The sequence below is a fragment of the Rhinolophus sinicus genome, linkage group LG17 (assembly GCF_036562045.2).
Source record: "Rhinolophus sinicus isolate RSC01 linkage group LG17, ASM3656204v1, whole genome shotgun sequence".
In the NCBI taxonomy this organism is placed as follows: domain Eukaryota; kingdom Metazoa; phylum Chordata; class Mammalia; order Chiroptera; family Rhinolophidae; genus Rhinolophus; species Rhinolophus sinicus.
The window spans coordinates 16,119,429-16,134,764 of record NC_133766.1 but is presented as its reverse complement, the minus strand read 5'-3'; the positions used below and the strand labels follow the sequence as shown (position 1 = coordinate 16,134,764).

The 15,336-nt window shown below is 39.2% G+C and overlaps 1 long non-coding RNA gene across 10 annotated transcripts in view; it reads right to left on the bottom strand.

Annotated features, from left to right (window-relative positions):
• The window catches only part of LOC109450593 (uncharacterized), a 209,518-nt gene that overhangs the window by 46,853 nt on the left and 147,329 nt on the right, over positions 1 to 15,336 (bottom strand). For 2 of the 10 annotated variants that reach the window (XR_012492953.1, XR_012492947.1), the window contains exon 8: positions 10,155 to 10,249. The exons of the other annotated variants lie outside the window; for them this stretch is intronic. This is a non-coding gene — a long non-coding RNA (uncharacterized LOC109450593). The remainder of the gene's footprint in view (positions 1 to 10,154; positions 10,250 to 15,336) is intronic. 10 annotated transcript variants of the gene reach the window in all.

Below are 15,336 nucleotides of genomic sequence, written 5' to 3'. Positions count from 1 at the left end.
GAAATTGCAAAGTACACACTTATCTCTACTTTATGAGTTAGTAAAAAGTCACAAATGAGAAATACAGGGTCGTTTCATCAAAGCTTGGAGTTCTCTGCCTCTTTCCAAAAGTCTGACTAAGCATCTCACCCAAATTGTTTTTACCTACTAGATTTCGATGTGATGTGAGAGGCCAGTAATTGATGATGGAAGAGACGGGTGGCGTAAAACATGGACAGAGGCATTCAGACTAGTTGTCATATCAGAGGAAAGAGGGAAATCCATCGACAGTGTAGCTCTGATTCTATTTTAACAAAGGGAAGCTTTGCCTGGGACAATTGTTACTGGAATAGGAGACAACCAAAAAAAAAAAAAAAAGGCAACAAATAATTTTACCATTATCAGGTAATATGTGTTAATTGCTCAGTTTATATACTCAGAATGACATACCATTAGAGACTGTGTATGCACTGTAACTAGAGCATTAATAAATTTAAAATGTGCCTATTAGGATGACAGCTTTGGAGGTGCAAAGGAATAACAGTTATCACTTGGCAGAAACTGCTCTCACCCCATCTGCCGAGACTTTGCATACATTTTCAGCTTCCTGAGCAATGATTAGGCCTGTCAGAACCTCTTTAACCTTCTAACTGCTGGTCCCCACTGGCCGTAATTAGAGACTAATGAATTCAGAAGATGGAGGCCGTGAGGAAAACTGCCTTGACAGTTTGTGTACAAATTAAGCCCCAATTACTTCATGCATCTTTTGCATCGTTGATACAAGTCTCTGTTATTATTTTTGAATACGGTTGTTTTAGCAGAAACGAAGAACTTGGCTAATGTATTTTGTCATTTTTATGGCTCATCATAAAGGAAAAAACATACTGGGAGGGTCATGAATATGTGAAATAAACCACAGCAGATTATAAAAGGAAATTAATTTTCCTCTTGGGAATACCCTACCACCTTTTTATCCCCCTTGCAGGATATACTTATTAATATGGTTATTGTTATTCAGATAATAATATCTGCCATCCAAGGAGCCAGACTAACTAGCAGGTATTTGGTTTAGGTTTAAACCCCCAAGTAAGAGCATTTGGAGGTGAGGTGTCCTTCAACTATAGAAATTACTTGGAGCACACTGGCAGAAAACTCTGTTCTCTGCCCTCGCCTGCCCCTCCACCTTCTATGGCTATTGCAAAAGTTTATAACTCCAGGAGGTATGACTTTTAAACCACAATACTAAGGTCCAATGTCACATTCCCTTAAAAACTCTTGAATTGATAGTTAATCTTGTTTCAATCCTCACTGGTCAGCTCAACCGGATATCCAATCTCAGTCATTTAGGGGAACGCTTTCCTCTGCTCTATGAAATGACATGAATACTGGCTTATGTTTCAAGAAAGTCAGAGGAGGATGTGGGCATTTCTGCATGATGCTTGTCACTTTGATGGCTTTTTCTTTAGCTTCAATATGCTGCTGCTGAAAGCTGGTCCTGCTGTCTGTCTGGAGTCCCTGCTGCTGCCTGGAGCAGAGATCCCTCTGCCAGTGGTCCTTCCCCACTGAGGACCAGCCTCCTGCAGCCGTAACCAACTGAAATTCCTGCACACGGAGGGACTCCTGTCTCTGCTCCCTGTCCCTGCTCCACACCAGCCACAGAGAAAGCTTAAACTCACCCTTCTGTCTGGCCACTTTCACCTCCCCACCTCAAAATGCTGCCCTCTATTCCTTCCCGTGGTAGGCAGAATAGTGCCCCCTCCCTGCCCCCAATGTCTACCTCTGAATCCCCAGAACCTGTGACTACGTTATCTTACATGGTAAAAGGGAATTTGCAGATGTGGTAAGTTAAAGACCTTGAGACGTGGAGAGATCTAGATGGGCCCAATCTAATCACAAGAGTCCTTATAAGAGTGAGGCAGGAGGGTTAGTAGATTCAATAGTAATAGCAGCACTTGTCTTACGAGGGAGACCACTTCATGGATGGTAGGTGCCTGAAACCTGCAGTGTACACCTGAAGCTGAATAATATTGAATGTCAATTATAATTATATATATATATATATATATATATATATATATATATATTCACAGGATGTGGAGTACAGCATAAGGAATAAAGTCAGTGGAATGGTAACAGCTATATATGATGTCAGAGGGGTAGTAGATTGGGGGAAGGGAGTTATTACTTTGTGAGGGGTGTAAATATCTATTACATTGTTTTGTACACCTTAAACTAATAATACTACTAATAAAAAAGGATCAATAGTAGCAGATGTGAAGACGTAAGCAACAGGTTGTAGTGATACTTCCTGTAGTGAAGCGGGAGGGGCTGGAACCAAGGATTGCTGGTGACCTCTTGAAGCTGAAAAAGGCCAAGCAACTAATGCTTCCCTGTCTCCAGAAGGAACCAGGCCTGCCAACATCTTGGATTTTAGACTTCTGACCTCTAGAACTATCAGAGAATAAATGTGTGTTGTTTTAAGCCACTCAATTTGTGGTAATTTGTTACAGCAGCAAAAGGAAACAAATACACTTTCTTCTAAGGAAGCACAAAGATTTGGGTTTATGTTCCAATAATTATTATACCAATAAAAATAATTATTCCAATAATTTATCTTGAATAAATTATTATACTCTGTTTTCTCATCTCTAAAATTGAAATCATAAACTATCCTCATAACACTGTTATGAGAATTAAAGATCCTAATTTGACATGTGGAACATAGTAGACACTCAATTAAAAAGTTGACAAAATACAGCTCAAAACTGATTTTTAGTGTAAATGTGAACCAAGAGTGTCAGCCCCTGCCTGGTTTTCTCTGTATTTTTCATCCCCCACTCCTCACACTCGATCTACTGATGGTCTCCACGTGTAGGTTCTAGCCCCTCTGTTCCTGAATGGCAGGAAATAATAGTTTCTGTTTAGTGGACTTGAACTTGACCAACTCTCTTAGGCTCTGAATCCTGTGACTCAGACCCTTTATTTTTGTCTCTGGTCTTACGTCCAGGTATCTTTTAGCAGCCCAAAATTATCTGGGCCCCAATCTACTGAGGGAGAGTCTGGTACGTTAGTTGCTCTGAAGTTGTAGCTAAACTTGCCGACTATTGGCATCCTCTTGGGGTTGGGCACCTACCTAAGCACTTCAACCTTAATTCTACTTGCGTATCCTGCTGGGAACTCTGGTTCTAGGACCAGAAGCCACATCATCAACTCAACCCACAGAATAGGACCTAAGACCCCACCGAGCACTTACCCATCGTTTTTCTGGACTTATATCCTTCCCTTCCACCCACAGATTTAACCATATACATTAGTCACCCTTGGGAAGATTCCTGGGTGAAAACCAAAGCTTGCTTAACTCACAGGATTTGACCCATGCATTAATGTTGATCAGATACCTTGGGGCCACCATTATTCAGAATTAGGACAAAGGTTCTTCTACCCAATCAGTGTAATGTTGCTTAATAGTAGAATAGGATACTATTAGTTGAATTACTTGGAAACTTGTCAGTGAAACTAACCCCTATGGACTTTCCTTAGACATGATAGAGGTCAAACTCAACATTCCTATAAGAGAAAGCAAGAACTGAAATTAACAAAAGTGATGTAAATTAGTGTAATATCTGCAAACTTAGAGCTCCTCTTTATCTGGCTTTGGTGCTTGTTAATATAAAACCCCTGTTGCAGAGTTGTCTGCCTTTAGTTGTTGAAATCCAATAATAATGATGATCTTCCTTCTCTGCTTTGGGGCCATATGAGTGTGGCCCAGGTATGTGAGGGGAGAAACACAGATACACACAGCTATATGCAGAGGTAATAAACACAGACACACACAGCTATCTTATTAGCAAACTTTCCTTTAAGTCTATCCTCACTGACTTAGCACCAAAATTTCTCTAATCACCACTTAGAAGCTTTGCCAAAGATAATTCATGAAAACTCTGCACAGTTCCATTTTAAACCTTTTTTAAGGGTTTGGATGGCTTACAAATAAAAATGGTAAGATCTGTATACATAATTGCAGGTAAATACTGTCCTAAACAGTGTGATCTAGGCAACACCTATAGTGGCCCTCTCATAGTAGCTGAAATTCCCATAATTCATCATTCTCCTTAATTAAGGATTGGAGGGTTTAATAAAATTTCAAGTATGCCATATTGGAGAGATACCACATAAATTTACAACCAGACATGTATTTATTATACCTTCTTGTGAGTTTAGTATATCAGCTATTTTGATACTCTGGTATGCTAGTACATAATACAGTTAGGGCTAAGTAGACAGTGAGTGGAAAGTTATTTTACTATAATATAAGACTGGGTATAATATAATATAATATAATATAATATAATATAATATAATATAATATAATATAATATAATATAATATAATATAATATAATATAATATAATATAATATAATATAATATAATATAATACTGGGTCTTATATTAACTTTTGCTCCAAAAGATGCATTAGAGCTGATTGTCCAGCTAGGTCTTATTTTGGGGGAAACATGGTATATAGTGAAGGTTCCATGATAAAAGCCTATCAAAGAATTCCTGGGGACATTGGCACCACCACACAAACGGGACACTTGAAAACCCCACCACAGATAAAGATCAAGGGTCCCAGGTTATTCTTATTTGCATTAGAGTGATTTTTCTAGCGATACTTTTGGAGTTAGGTTTACACAGTCTGGTAGAATACTATGTTCAGAGACCTGACCTGCAGTGTCACGGTACAGGCCACCACAAAGTCAGGCCATGTCATTGACCCCCTCTTCCTGTGACTCCTAACTTGGCTACTGCTTGACAGAAAGCTAATGAGAAGTATTGGCGTTAGGGAGCGGGGCGGGAATAGTTCTCCAACCTTTTTCAGACAAGCTTTAGGGAGGGCTGAGAGGAAGAGGGACAACTAGGTGACACAGTTCAGAGCTATATCTTAGAGTCACAGAACCCCAGAATTAGAAATTATGGCCTAGAAAAGCCAAGTCATAACCATTTTTTTCCCCTCTGTGATGGAGTCACTGCAGGCCCCCCATGCTCCCACTAACTACATAATGCTTAATTAGCAAATCAAGACACTCCTTATATAATCACATCTTCACAGCAGTGGTCTTGAAATCAACTTGAGGAAGTGGTACTGAGGGCTGGGGCCAGAAAACTGCACCCCATTAATAATTATTGAGACCTGTTGACAGCCAGAGCAGAGCGGTCTTATCCAGTCTCCAGCAAGCCACATGTGATAACTTCATTCTCCCTCCTGGGAAAATGAAAATCGTTTCAGATGATTCCTACTCAAATCTGGAATCATTCCTTCATTTGTTAGACTAACATTTACTAGGCTTCTAATAGACCTCAACCAGTGGTGAAGTCCTGAGGTAATGGCCCATTCATGCTACTTGGAAGGGCTTCTCTTTGTGTCTATTCCCCCATCTTCTACCTCTTGGCTCTGAGATTTCCACATCCATTCAACATAAGATCTCTCTATTTCAGAGGGGATTCTGTGCCTATAATTATAAACATAAAATTGATTTACATAGAAACATGGTAAACAACTTAGGGTAAAAAACAAAACAAAAACAAAGCAAAAAAACAGAAGGAAATAGAATAATAGACCCAAAACATGCCAAACACCTAGGCATCAACAAGAAAGTAAAAAATGAAAAGTTTTTTTTTTTAAAAAAAAAAAGCATAAACAGAGCTAAGGGATATAGAAACAGACTAGAGTAAGTGCACACAAGCCCCACACACTTGGATTGGCTGGTTCAACCAAGTGAAGACGTCAATTCTCCCCCAAATTGTTTTATAAATGTAATGCAATTTCATTTGAATTCCAAATGATCTGCTTTTTTTGGATGAGTTGCTTGGCAAAAATTTTCTCAACTTAGTGTGAAAGAATATCTATGAAAAAATAATGAAGATGCACACACCCGCAGTCAAATGTGTCACTATCCATGGCATATATTTAAGAGACACGAGGAGCCCAGAGACTCTACTCTACCCACCTCCCATTTCCCTATCTCCCTCTTCTCCTTCCAGCTGAGGTTGTAAGCAAAGGAGCAACTGCTCTCTCACACTTAGCCCTGCAGCAGTATTTTTCAACCTTTCCTGACCATGACCCATGTACAGAAATAGGATTTATATAAGGACACGTAAATATGATTGAAGCAAAATTTACCCTCACTTACATGTGACTCACATTTATATTGTTTATTCTATTTTCTTCTATTCTGTGCAACTCTATTTGGTTAAGAAACAATACGCAGTCAGAACCCTCTTAATTGATTTCATGGCTCCCTAATGTATCAGGATCCAGTTTTAAAAACACTGTCTTTGGGGCAACTGTTCTGCTTCCTCTTCCTCTATCTAAGGTGATCTCATCACCAAGCCCATCTTTCTGGCCAAGCAGCAGCCCCGTTGGTGGCAGATCTCACTCACTTTGCTTAAATATGAGATTTCAATATGAGAAAGCACTGCCTTTAGATTTCCTTCTAGTCCCAGAATGGAGAGAACAAGCAAATCTTAATTGATTGGGAAACCAAGCAGGGGAAATGGAAATTATGGGTTTTTAAAAAATATAATAGTGATTAGGATTAAATAAAGCTCTCAGCCATTCCTTGCAGGCTTCCATCTCTTAGGGAGTTTTTCTCATCCATTTAGTAGCCCCTTCCGCTCTTCTGTTCCATCAGGCCAGTTTTTTAAACAATGGAAGGGGGATTGAAGAGCATACCATCATTGCACAGAAGACGGGAACCTTTGAATGCAAGGTACTTTTTTTAACTGCACAGAACTAAAATACCTTCTAAAAAAGAAGTCCAAGCTACAACTCTGTTCTCTCCTATAAAAATTTAAAATCACATTGATTACCCATCTGGCATATCTCCTAATTATGCCCCTCTTAGCGGACTCATACTCCCTTCAGAAGCAAAACAGTAAATAGACAAAGGAAAACACGATTAATAATTTCTATTTTGTTCTGTTTTTCAGGTCGAGTCCCTATTCATTCATGCTCGCCACTGAAAATGTTTCATAACTATACCCAAAGACAGATATGATAAACTTTCCCTGGTTATTTAACAGGAAGGACGAGGCCTGAGAACAAAATTCTCTTTTCAGCAGAAAGGTACTGATAGAGCAGGCATCCTATACTGGTTTTTATCTTTACAGGTGTGTGTGTGTGTGTGTGTGTGTGTGTGTGTGTAAACGTGTTTGATGGAGTTAACGTTTACCTTTGTTCTATTATTATACATACCTAATAAGTTCAGTTTTGCCTCAACAAATCAGCTTTCTGGATAATCACGTGAATGTATTTGGTGGAACAAGCCATATTGCTTATACTTGAGACAAAAATGCTATGTTTTAAGAAGCTGCATCAGATTAGGTTTATTATTCCAGAATATCTGATATCCTACTAGACAAATTATGTACACGCAGTCAAAACTGCTTGGAGTACCCTATGAAATGCCAGTAATTTATCTTTAATGTTTTTCTATCATTTTCTTCACACCTTTGTCCCCTTTCAGCACCCTTTCTCCATCAACAGCCTACAAGAACCTATACTCTCTTGCTCCCCTCAAAAGGGAAGTCACTAATTTCCCAGTATAAGTTAACTTTATATGGAATTTCTATCATGACAACTTTACAATGTAATGTGCTCCTTCATGAAGTACATGAAGAGAACAATCGGGCTGTGGCTACACAGTTATCTATTCAACAGCCATACCTATAGTCTTCCTTGGGAACAGAACCCCAATATTCTTTGGAATGATAATATGGCTATGGAAATATTTGTTTTCCCAGAATCCTTTGCAGCTTGGGGTGACCACGTGCCGTATTTCAGAAAAAGACATAAACAGAAGTCTACTGGAAGTTTTCAGGAATGCTTTTATTTTCTTGAATTTAGGGAACAGATATAGCTGGCACTGCCCTTCCATCTTCTTCTTGCCCTCAGTAAAATGTGATGTCTGGAGTTGAAGCAGCCTTCTTTAGATCATGAGGCAAACAGCAAGACTATCACAAAGAGGTTAGCTCTGAGATCTCTGAGCAACTGAACCAACACTGGCAGCCCACTACCTTCAGACTTCTGTTTTATGAGAAAAATGAAATCTTATTTATTTAAGTCAGTAGTTAGTTGGGTATATTTCCTATGGAGCTCCATAGCCTGAAAACCCTGTGGGGGTTCCTCAATGGCTACTATGGAGAACAAGACAAAGGCTAAGCCAGCAGGAGAAATTCTCTCCACCCTACTGGCACCTGGGACTAGCTCACTTTTTAGCTTGAATATTGAGATTATAACTTAGAATTCATTTAAGAAAAATAAATTATTCTGTTTAAGACTCTATGTTTAAAAACACTGAATCATAACTTTTTCCACCTGAAAATATATTGGCTTTTTAACAGAAAGATACCCAAAGAAATGAATCATTATTAATGGGATTTTAGCAATATAGTGTCTATAAGAAGAAGGCATTTTTATATGGAAAAACTAGGCTGGATCTTCTCTGATCACATCACTTTCTCTCCCCACATGGCCTGTTCCGAGTGCCAGCCTGATGTCGTATATTTTTTTCTAATTAGGTTCGTTGGTTGTTCTACCAAAAGATGCAAAGAGGGCCCACATAATCCTACATCTTCACTGAATTCCAGGGCTCCAAGCCTATGTAGGAGGTAAATACAGAGACCTAAGGAATGTTTTAAAAATTAATAACAGGTCCTGTTAAGAGAAGAAGCTGCACAGAGGTGGGGAGCCATCAATGTGCTTTTGTATCTCTCTTTTCCAGTGGCCCTGGCCCTGGGGCAAGGCTGGAATTGTTGACAAGTTCTTGCGACCAACATTCTGATGAGTTTCCTTCTGTACTGAAAGAGTTTGAAACACATTTTATGTAATGGTGGTGTCCTGAAATGGTTTGCATACCCTGAATTTGGGTGTTCACACTCGCAGTTCAAATTCATTATGGGCTTTCACAAGTTAGAATGAAGAATTGTTTGAGAATGAGAATACTGCTTGTCCCCCCAGACTCACCTCTCACATGCACACGCTCCCGCACCTTGAAAACTCATTCCTCTTCCAAGGTCAGTGTTATTTTTCTCACCATGTTTCCACTCTCTTCATACATTCAGTATCTTAGAGTGTGCGCTTTTGAACTAGAGAGTTTTGGGTTTCATCCCAGGTTATCCTGAGTGAGCTTGGGCTAGTCACGTAACTTCTCTGTGCTTTAGTTTCCTCATGCCTAAAAGGGGTATAAGAATAGTACCTACCTGGTAGGGTTGTTAGGAGGCTGAAATAATTTAAAATATGCAAAATGCCTAGCACAGTTCCTGGAACATACTAAGTGCTAAATGAGTATTAGCTATTATCTGTTATCAACTTTCATCTCCCCACTGGTAAATGAAAATAACAATTCCCCATACAGTTAGCTCTTAGCAAATACTGAGAGTGCCAAAAAAAATGTATACAAGTGGACACTTGGGTCAACGTTGCTCAAGCAGTGGTTCGCAGTAATCAAAAGTGTCTGGATGCTGATGGTAACCACTTTGAGCACCTCTTGTAATTGCAGAAGTCAAACGTGACTCGTAGTCATCTTTTGTTATCAGTACATATTGAGTATTACAATTTTAACACAGTTTTTCCCTTTCTTAAAATGCGTATACATGTTTTGGCACTCTCTGTAGACAATCAGTTGACACAATAACTGTTGTTGCTAGCTTATGCAACAGCCCGCGCTGGAACTGCTTCTTGCCTGGGCTATGTCCTTGCTCAGAGTTTCTCAGCACCTTAGACCCCACATAATGCAAATGTCCATTTTAGAGACTTCTCCAGCCTCAGTAGTCTACCCTGTCTTCTTCTATTACAAATAACCTTAATATTGACACCTTGCAATTTAGTATCAAATCATAGGTTTCCTCTCATTGTCCTTTATCACTTCAATTTCCTATTAAAACTTTAAGCTTCCTATGTGCAAGAATTCATTCCTCCACACTTCTTAACACACTTTAGTATGTTGCCCAGTGATGGGCATGTGGGAAATAATTAATATTTGTTGATTGCTCTACACATCTGTACTCTAAGTTCATGTTTTTATATGCATGCATGCATGCATGGAGTTTCTTTCAAAGCAGTTTACATCTGTAGTCCAGCAAACTACCAGAAAAAATATCCACATGATCTCACCTAAACTAGAATTGGGCATAAATCCAGTATCAGAGGAAACTTGGAAAGGGTTTCTTCCCTCTGTAATGCTGGAGGGAGACAGGCTTTATACTTCCCTGAAAGAGAAAAAAGAAAAAAAAGAGGCAGCATCTTCTTGAACTTTATTTCATCAATCGAAACTCTCCCTTCCCCTAGGCCTACCATGGCCAAATTTAAGAAACAGATGTTTGCATAAAAAAAAAAAAAAAATCTCCCTGGAGTCAGTGTGGCTGTTTATCCAATTTCACCCTGCCATCCAGACTTAGGTTATGTCCGACAGAGCCCAACAAGTTGGAATGCACAAACTCAGCCTGTGGAAGAGTTCAAGGAGAGCTGAGATGGCCCCAAGTCAGGGATGCTGGAGAGAAGATCTAGCCTTCGTGAGAAGGGAGACAAGAGATATCCATTTCCTACTACGAGAAAACTTTCTTTTCTCAGCTCAGGATCCGTAATCCTTGCAGTCCTACTATTTTCTAAATGAAGACACTGCCTTGGGGCTGTCCCTCTCTGCTTTTATCACTTATCTATGGTCCCCCAACACAAAAAGCAATGTTTACATTTTTTGGCACCCAATAGATCCACACAGCTGTTCTGTGTTGATGAACTGTGTGCATCTCTTTCTGACTCCCCTGTTGAGTTTATATATTTTGATTGTCCCATGAGTTGTAATTGCATCGCTGCAGATGATGGCTCTAGCTTAGTGATCTACAAATCTGTTGACTTGTCTGTTTCAACTTCTTTCCTCCAATATCACCTTGACGAGTTGTAGGTGAAACGTAAAGAGCGTAGGAGAAATGCTTCTTCATACGCTTTACATCTCAAAGGGGAGCACTGAGAGCCCAGCTCTGGCTGCAACATCTGCTCTGAACAAGAGCTCCCAGGGACCTGCCATCAGATTGTTTGTCTTAAGGATGATCACCGTGTATGTTCACAAATAAAAATGTGAAGCGTTCTGACAGCCAAGCAAACCATGAAGAATTAAACTTCCTAAACAGGAAAACACACTGCAACAGTCTTGCTGCTATTCATCTGAAGAAACGCCTTCATTCAGAGACTCTTCACTTCCTTCCCAGCCCCCGTCAGGTTTATCCCTCATGGACATGTTTCTGTACAGGGCAAGATTCCACTTGGAGCGGGAATGATCCAATTTTGAAGGAATCAGTTTCGTAATGACAAAATCAGGCTTTTCCAGAAAACGTGTTTGAGCAGTGTGTTCAGTAGCAGTGAAAGGTTTTGTTGTTTTTTGGTTTTGTTTTTAAATTAAAGTTTATTGGGGTGACAATTGTTAGTAAAGTTACATAGACTTCAGGAGTACAATTTTCTAAATGAGTACATTATCTATAGCTCACATTGTGTGTTCACCACCCAGAGTCAGTTCTCTTTCCATCACCATATATTAGACCCCGTTTACCCTCTTCTAGAGCCTCCCTCCCCCTTTACCCTTTGGTCACCCCTAAACTATTGTCTATGTCTATGAGTTTTTGTTCCTTCATTTGTTTGTCTTGTTCTTTTGTTGTTTTATGTTTTATATACGACATATCAGTGAAATCATATGGTTCTCTACTTTTTCTGTCTGACTTATTTCGCTTAGCACTATAATCCATCCATGCTGTCACAAATGGTACTATTTCATCTTTTCTTACCACCGAATCGTATTCCATTGTGTTTATATACCACAACTTCTTTATCCATTCATCTATAGAAGGATATTTTGGTTGTTTCTATGTCTTGCCCACCGTAAATAAAGCTGCAATGAACTTTGGAGCACACATGTCTTTATGGATAAATGTTTTCAGATTTTTTGGGTAGACACCCAGGAGAGGGCTTCCTGGGTCATACGGTAATTCTATTCGTCATTTTTTGAGGAACCTCCACACTGCCTGCCATAGCGGCTGCACCAGTCTGCATTCCCACCAACAGTGTATGAGGGTTCCTTTTTCTGCACAGCCTCTCCAACACTTGTTACTATTTGTCTTGTTGTTGGTAGCCAGTCTAGGGGGGGGTGAGGTGATATCTCATTGTGGTTTTTATTTGCATTTCTCTGATGATTAGTGAAGTTGAGCATTTTTTCATATGTCTATTTGCCATTTGTATGTCCTCTTTGGAGAAATGTCTCCTCAGGTCCTCTGCCCATTTTTCAAATTGGGTTGTTTGCTTTTTTGTTGTTGAGTTGTATGAGTTCCTTGTATATTTTGGATATTAGCCCCTTATCGGAGGCACTGTTTGCAAAAATCTTCTCCCATTCAGTTGGTTGCCTCTTTATTTTGTCGATGGTTTCTTTTGCTGTGCAGAAGCTTTTAAGTTTCATATAGTCCGATTCGTTTATTTTAGCTTTTACTTCCATTGCCTTTGGAGTCAAATTCATAAAGTGCTCTTTGAACCCAAGGTCCATAAGTTTTAGTACCTATGTTTTCTTCTATGCAATTTATCGTTTCAGGTCTTATGCTCAGGTCTTTGATCCATTTTTAGTTAAATGGTACATGGTGACAGATAGCAGTCCAGTTTCATTCTTTTGCACGTGGCTATCCAATTCTGCCAGCACCATTTATTGAAGAGGCTGTCTTTTCTCCATTGTATGTCTTTTGCTTCTTTGTCAAAAATTATCTGTCCATATTTATGTGGGATTATTTCTGAGTTCTCAATTCTATTCCATTGGTCTATGTGTCTGTTTTTCTGCCAATACCATGTTGTTTTGATTATTGTTGCCCCAAAGTCCAAGCTAAAGTCAGGAAGTGTGATACCTCCAGCATTGTTCTTTTTTCTTAGGATTGCTTTGGCTATTCGGGGTCTTTTGTGGTTCCAAACAAATCTGATGATTTTTTGTTCTATTTCTTTAAAAAATGCCTTTGGGATTTTGATGGGGATTGCATTAAATCTGTATATGGTTTTATAAAATAACCAACACCACCCTAGAAGTTGTCAGTGACTCTGCAATGCCCTTCCAACAAGTCCCTTGGACTTTCAGTCCCTCTATGCTTTCTTCTTCTTAGTACAATCACTGCCACGCTTCAATGGGCTCCAGACAACTTAGATCAGCCCATCTTCCCTGACCGTTTTCCTCCTCATGCTCTTCCCGTGCTGCTCTCCTCTGTCAGTCTTTACAGTGCAAATCCCCTCTCCGTCCTGCCCCTGACCACAAGCCTACCTCCCCTCAATTCAAGGCCTAACACAAGGGGTTCTTCTTGAGGAGGCTCGGTGATCTCTCAGCTTGATGTAACCGCTCCAGCCCTTCCTATAGACCTTTGCTTTTAACTTTTAGCACATTCTGCTTCGTTTATAGACATTTGTACACTTGCCCAATAGCCCCTACAACATGGCAGTCTCCAGGAAAGTACCCAATAAAGAAATGTCTTGAATACAAAACAGAATGTCTTGTTGCTATGAACTGAATTGTAACCCCCTCCCTGCCCCAATGCATGTGTGTGAAAGCCCTAACCCCCCAATGTGACTATATTTGGAGACATGGCTGTTAGGAGGTAATTAAGGTAAAATGAGATCATAAGGATGGGGTGTGTTCCTCCACACACATACACACCACACACCACACACACACACACACACACTGAAAACAGGCCATGTGAGGACAGAGCAAAAAGGCAGTCCTCTGTAAGCTAGGAAGAGAGTCCTCACTGGAAACTGAACCCTGCTAGACCTTGATCTTGAACTTCCTTGTCTCCAGAGCTAAAGGAAATACGTTTCTGTGGTGGTTATCTGGAGAACATTTCAGGGGCCATCCCAATGAAACTTAGAAAAGCATTGAAACTTGGCTAACCCAGTTTTCAATGAAAAACTCCTAATCTATTCCATTTGAAATAAAGTCCAACAATTTAGCTAAATACTTCTTAAATACTATAATAAGAAGTTGATGAGAGAATAAAGTTGATGACAGAATAAAACGTAATGAGTGGATGTACTGCTCAATAAGAGAACGGTTATTTTCTCTTCTCTCCCTCTGTTGCGTTTAAATATTATTTTTTTTATGGCTTCTTGGCAGGAGAAAAAGACTCTTTAAAAGTATGACCCAATGTCAGGGAGAAAACAGACTAATCTCTTAAACTAATGGCTGTTGTTGAGGGCTCCTTTAGCGATATTCAGCGAGGGGAAAAAAGGAATAAAAAGAACTTCGCAATAAACGACCTTCACGGAAGAAGACTATTCATGTTAATTAGTAGCTCTTTCAAATATGATTCATATATGCATTAGGCCATGACATGCTGAACAATGCACGCATTGTAGTAAACATCAAGATAAGTTTCAAGTATGGTTATCAAAATTTTAGAAAACTCTAGCGAGGGTTGTTGTTTTTTTCCCCCCATAAGACTGTGACTTGCTGCTCCTACAGCATTGCACAATAGTATCTCTCCTAATGGCTTTTAGCTTTTCCCACTGCCAACTTTTATATTTAAAATCCATACAATTATGGATAATTTATGAACATTATGAAGCTTTTCTTTTTTGCACTGATTCTTACTGATTCAAGCCAGCTTTTATCCTTAGCAAATCAAATGCATTTTGCTTACAACACTAGATTCATTCTCACATATTCCACTTTATTCTTATTATTAGTATTTCTTATTATGCATATTTAATTTAAGAATGCATTTTCTCCATTAAAAAATTAGAATATGCTGAAAGAAGGACTAGAAGGTGATTATTTGCTTTAGTTTGCTTTTATTAACTATATAAGCCCTGATACAATCCTCCCAAAGTTACAAGCAAGAGGGAAAAAAAACTGCTAAAAATAAAAACAATTAAAATTGAAATCTGCTTAAATATTACAGAACTTTATGTAATGATGGTATATTAGGCATTAAATTCAAATAAGAGAATGGCTAAAAATCTCTCAATATTATGTGAATGGAGGAAGGATATCAATTTGCTAGAGTTCCTTAAGCAAATACACCACTAAGCATGGCTCTTTAGAGATTAGTGCAGAAAGATGCACCTTGAAAAAAAGAAAAATTATGAAGCCAGGTGTGTACCTTACCCACCTCCACATACAACCCCCTCCACCATCTCGCTCTTCACCCCAAACAGAAAAATCAATGGGCCGAGCCTTAGAGTTTGTCCTTACATCAAACTCCTTTAGCAAAATAGCTGGGAGCTTAGAATCTGCAAGAAAATAAGTAACCACTTAGAGTTCCTTTCTTAATTTTGCAAGCGT